Here is a 5,937-nt window from a genome sequence, read left to right on the forward strand (position 1 = left end):
CCCCTCACATCCTCACCACTTAGTTCTATAATCTCCTCTCTCCACTTTTCTGATATCCACCACACAGAACCCACATTGTTCAAGACCATTATTCCTATGAAAGATAAATAAAAGAAGCTATATTTCACTCCTATAGAAATCAAAGTATTTTGTTCCATGTTGTAGCGCTAATGTTGGGGTTTCAGGAATCAGGCAAGAGAAAATTCAGGGAGAGGACTTCTGCTCTTCAGAAAGTCTGAAAAACTGCCACTTTGAATCAACAATAAAAGTAGGATGAAAGCTGGGTGGGCTAAAGAGAAAGCTGGGCATTCTCTTCCTTTCCACGCGGTGGACGAGAGCGGTTGGCCTATTCTGCTTGTCCTGAGTGATGCCGGGGAAACTTCTTAGTGACGCGGATTTGGAGTCGGACACAGCCATGGCGAGAGTGGAGATGCCGTGAAAGCAAAATGAGAAGAAAGGTAAAAAAGAGAAGCCAAAATCTAATAAGACTGAAGAGGCAGCAGAAGAAAAGGATGAAACGATTTCTCCCAAAGCTAAAAAGGTTAAAAAGAAAGCAGGGCCTTCTGAGGCTGACATGAGCTCCTAAATCCAAAAAGGCAAAAAAGAAAGAGGCGCCATCTCAAGATGACATTATTTCTCCTAAAACCAAAAGTGCGAAAAAATCAAAGGAGCCCTGTGAAAGGACAGTTGTTTCTCCTAAAACCAAAAAAACTAATAAAAAATGAGGAGCATTCTGAGGATGACTTGGGTGCACCTAAATCCAAGAAGATGAAGAAAGCAAAAGAAATGAATGGAGAAATTGGAGAGAAAAGCCCCAACCTGAAGAATGGATTCCCTTATTCTGGACCTGACTCCGACTCCAAGGAAGCTGCTAGTGAAGAAAGTAACAGTGAGTTAGAGCAGGAAATAACTGTGGAGCAAAAAGAAGGAGCTTTCTCTAATTTTCCCATATCTGAAGAAACTATTAAACTTCTCAAAGCCCGTGGGGTGACCTTCCTGTTTCCTATACAAGCAAAGACGTTTCACCACGTCTATAGTGGGAAGGACTTGATTGCACAGGCATGGACAGGAACTGGGAAGACATTCTCCTTTGCTATCCCTTTGGTTGAGAAACTTCAGGGAGAACTGCAAGACCGGAAGAGAGGCCGTGCCCCTCAGGTACTGGTTCTTACACCCACAAGGGAGTTGGCAAGTCAAGTAAGCAGAGACTTCAGTGACGTCACAAAAAAGCTGGCAGTGGCTTGTTTTTATGGTGGAACTCCCTACAGAGGACAAATTGAATGCATGCGGAATGGGATTGATATCCTGGTTGGGACACTAGGTCGTATCAAAGACCACCTGCAGAATGGCAAGCTAGATCTCACCAAACTTAAGCATGTTGTCCTGGATGAAGTTGACCAGATGTTGGACATGGGCTTTGCTGATCAAGTGGAAGAGATTTTATGTGTGGCATACAAGAAAGATTCAGAAGACAATCCCCAAGCATTGCTTTTTTCTGCAACTTGCCCTCATTGGGTTTATAATGTTGCTAAGAAATACATGAAATCTACATATGAACAAGTGGACCTGATTGGTAAAAAGACCCAGAAAACGGCAATAACTGTAGAGCAGTTGGCTATCAAGTGCCACTGGACTCAAAGGGCAGCAGTTATTGGGGAAGTGATCCGAGTGTACAGTGGTTATCAAGGGCGCACTATCATCTTCTGTGAAACCAAGAAAGAAGCCCAGGAGTTGTCACAGAATGTGTCCATAAGGCAGGATGCCCAGTCATTACACGGAGACATTCCACAGAAGCAAAGGGAAATCACCCTGAAGGGTTTTAGAAATGGTGATTTTGGAGTTTTGGTTGCAACCAATGTCGCTGCATGTGGGTTAGACATCCCCGAGGTTGATCTGGTTGTACAGAGTTCTCCACCAAAGGATGTGGAGTCCTACATTCATCGTTCTGGGCGAACAGGTAGAGCTGGAAGGACTGGGATTTGCATCTGCTTTTATCAGCACAAGGAAGAATATCAATTAGTCCAAGTGGAGCAAAAAGCGGGAATTAAATTTAAGAGGATAGGTGTTCCTTCTGCAACAGAGATAATAAAAGCTTCTAGCAAAGATGCCATCAGGCTTTTGGATTCTGTGCCTCCCACTGCGATTGCTCACTTCAAGCAGTCAGCCGAGAAGCTGATCGAGGAGAAGGGAGCTGTGGAAGCCCTGGCAGCAGCCCTGGCCCATATTTCAGGTGCCACATCAGTCAACCAGCACTCCTTGATCAACTCAGATGTGGGTTCTGTGACCATGATCTTGCAGTGCTCAATTGAAATGCCAAATATTAGTTATGCTTGGAAAGAACTTAAAGAACAACTGGGTGAGGATATTGATTCCAAAGTGAAGGGAGTGGTCTTTCTCAAAGGCAAGCAGGGTGTTTGCTTTGATGTCCCTACTGCATCAGTAATAGAAGTACAGGAAAAATGGCATGATTCACGGCGCTGGCAGCTTTCTGTGGCCACAGAGCAACCAGAGCTAGAAGGACCATGGGAAGGATATCGAAGCTTCAGGGGACAGCGGGAAGGAAACAGAAGCTTCAGGGGACAGCGGGAAGGCAATCGAAGTCTCAGGGGACAGCGGAAAAGAAATAGAAGCTTCAGAGGACAGCGATCAGGAGGTGGCAACAAAAGTAACAGATTCCAAAACAAAGGCCAGAAGAGGAATTTTAGTAAAGCATTCGGACAGTAATTTGAAGTAGAGGATTTATGTGGCAAAAATAGAACTATGTTCGGCAACAGGAAACTGAACATTATTTTTCATACAAAGTTAAAAGCACATTGTATTTCATTCCTGACTACTTGCCCAGTCCCCATCTCTTCAAAGAGAGACAGGCTTCATCTAAATTATTTCATCTGATCATTGTCATTTATAACTTTGTTGCTACTTCTCTTTTTTTTTTTTTTTAGGTTTTTTTATTTTTTTATTTTTTTATTTTTTAAATTAGTTTCTGCTTTATAACAAAGTGAATCAGTCATACATATACATCTGTTCCCACATCCCTTCCCACATGCATCTCCCTCCCTCCCACCCTCCCCATCCCACCCCTCCAGGCGGTCACAAAGCACCGAGCTGATCTCCCTGTGCTCTGCGGCTGCTTCCCACGATCTATCTACCTTACGTTTGGTAGTGTATATATGTCCATGCCTCTCTTTCGCTTTGTCACAGCTTACCCTTCCCCCTCCCCATATCCTCAAGTCCATTCTCAAGTAGGTCTGTGTCTTTATTCCCGTTTTGCCCCTAGGTTCTTCATGACATTTTTTTTTTTAAATTCCGTATATATGTGTTAGCATACGGTATTTGTCTTTCTCTTTCTGACTAACTTCACTCTGTATGACAGACTCTAGTCTATCCACCTCATTACAAATAGCTCAGTTTCGTTTCTTTTTATGGCTGAGTAATATTCCATTGTATATATGTGCCACATCTTCTTTATCCATTCATCCGATGATGGACACTTAGGTTGTTTCCAGCTCCGGGCTATTGTGAATAGAGCTGCAATGAACATTTTGGTACATGTCTCTTTTGGAATTATGGTTTTCTCAGGGTATATGCCCAGTAGTGGGATTGCTGGGTCATATGGTAGTTCTATATGTAGTTTTTTAAGGAACCTCCATACTGTTCTCCATAGTGGCTGTACCAATTCACATTCCCACCAGCAGTGCAAGAGTGTTCCCTTTTCTCCACACCGTCTCCAGCATTTATTGTTTCTGGATTTCTTGATGATGGCCATTCTGACTGGTGTGAGATGATATCTCATTGTAGTTTTGATTTGCATTTCTCTACTGATTAATGATGTTGAGCATTCTTTCATGTGTTTGTTGGCAGTCTGTATATCTTCTTTGGAGAAATGCCTATTTAAGTCTTCTGCCCATTTTTGGATTGGGTTGTTTGTTTTTTTGCTATTGAGCTGCATGAGCTGTTTATAAATTTTGGAGATTAATCCTTTGTCAGTTGCTTCATTTGCAAATATTTTCTCCCACCCTGAGGGTTGTCTTTTGGTCTTCTTTATGGTTTCCTTTGCTGTGCAAAAGCTTTGAAGTTTCATTAGGTCCCATTTGTTTATCTTTGTTTTTATTTCCATTTCTCTAGGAGGTGGGTCCAAAAGGATCTTGCTGTGATTTATGTCATAGAGTGTTCTACCTATGTTTTCCTCTAAGAGTTTGATAGTTTCTGGCCTTACATTTAAGTCTTTAATCCATTTTGAGCTTATTTTTGTGTATGGTGCTAGGGAATGATCTAATCTCAAACTTTTACATGTCCCTGTCCAGTTTTCCCAGCACCACTTATTGAAGAGGCTGTCCTTTCTCCACTGTACATTCCTGCCTCCTTTATCAAAGATAAGTTGGCCATATGTGCGTGGGTTTATCGCTGGGCTTTCTATCCTGATCCACTGATCTATCTTTCTGTTTTTATGCCAGTACCACACTGTCTTAATTACTGTAGCTTTGTAGTATAGTCTGAAGTCAGGGAGCCTGATTCCTCCAGCTCCGTTTTTCATTCTCAAGATTGCTTTGGCTATTCGGGGCCTTTTGTTTTTCCAAACAAATTTTGAAATTTTTTGTTCTAGTTCTGTGAAAAATGCCATTGGTAGTTTGATAGGGATTGCATTGAATCTGTAGATTGCTTTGGGTAGTAGAGTCATTTTCACAATATTGATTCTTCCAATCCAGGAGCATGGTATATCTCTCCATCTATTTGTATCATCTTTAATTTCTTTCATCAGTGTCTTATAATTTTCTGCATACAGGTCTTTTGTCTCCTTAGGTAGGTTTATTCCTAGATATTTTATTCTTTTTGCTGTGATGGTAAATGGGAGTGTTTTCTTGATTTCATTTTCAGATTTTTCATCATTAGTGTACAGGAATGCCAGAGATTTCTGTACATTAATTTTGCATCCTGCTACTTTACCAAATTCATTGATTAGCTCTAGTAGTTTTTCGGTAGCATCTTTAGGATTCTCTATGTATAGTATCATGTCATCTGCAAACAGTGACAGCTTTACTTCTTCTTTTCCGATTTGGATTCCTTTTATTTCCTTTTCTTCTCTGATTGCTGTGGCTAAAACTTCCAAAACTATGTTGAATAAGAGTGGTGAGAGTGGGCAACCTTGTCTTGTTCCTGATCTTAGTGGAAATGGTTTCAGTTTTTCACCATTGAGGACAATGTTGGCTGTGGGTTTGTCATATATGGCCTTTATTATGTTGAGGAAAGATCCCTCTATGCCTACTTTCTGCAGGGTTTTTATCATAAATGGGTGTTGAATTTTGTCGAAAGCTTTCTCTGCATCTATTGAGATGATCATATGGTTTTTCTCCTTCAACTTGTTAATATGGTGTATTACATTGATTAATTTGCGTATATTGAAGAATCCTTGCATTCCTGGGATAAACCCCACTTGATCATGGTGTATGATCCTTTTAATGTGCTGTTGGATTCTGTTTGCTAGTATTTTGTTGAGGATTTTTGCATCTATGTTCATCAGTGATATTGGCCTGTAGTTTTCTTTCTTTGTGACATCCTTACCTGGTTTTGGTATCAAGGTGATGTCGGCCTCGTAGAATGAGTTTGGGAGTGTTCCTCCCTCTGCTATATTTTGGAAGAGTTTGAGAAGGATAGGTGTTAGCTCTTCTCTAAATGTTTGATAGAATTCACCTGTGAAGCCATCTGGTCCTGGGCTTTTGTTTGATGGAAGATTTTTAACCACAGTTTCAATTTCAGTGCTTGTGATTGGTCTATTCATATTTTCTATTTCCTCCTGAGTCAGTCTTGGCAGGTTGTGCATTTCTAAGATTTGTCCATCTCTTCCAGGTTGTCCAATTTATTGGCATAGAGTTGCTTACAGTAATCTCTCATGATCTTTTGTATTTCTGCAGTGTCAGTTGTTACTTCTCCTTTTTCATT

The 5,937-nt window shown here is 41.0% G+C and overlaps 1 pseudogene across 1 annotated transcript; it reads left to right on the forward strand.

Moving 5' to 3' along the window:
• Nucleotides 1-315: 315 nt before the first annotated feature.
• LOC308614156 (nucleolar RNA helicase 2-like) lies at nt 316-3,060 on the forward strand (annotated as a pseudogene). Its single transcript has one exon. The product of its transcript is annotated as a nucleolar RNA helicase 2-like (transcript).
• The last annotated feature ends 2,877 nt before the right edge of the window (nt 3,061-5,937 follow it).

The sequence above is a fragment of the Mesoplodon bidens genome, assembly GCF_964165515.1.
Source record: "Mesoplodon bidens genome assembly, chromosome: 3".
Taxonomy (NCBI): Eukaryota; Metazoa; Chordata; class Mammalia; order Artiodactyla; family Ziphiidae; genus Mesoplodon; species Mesoplodon bidens.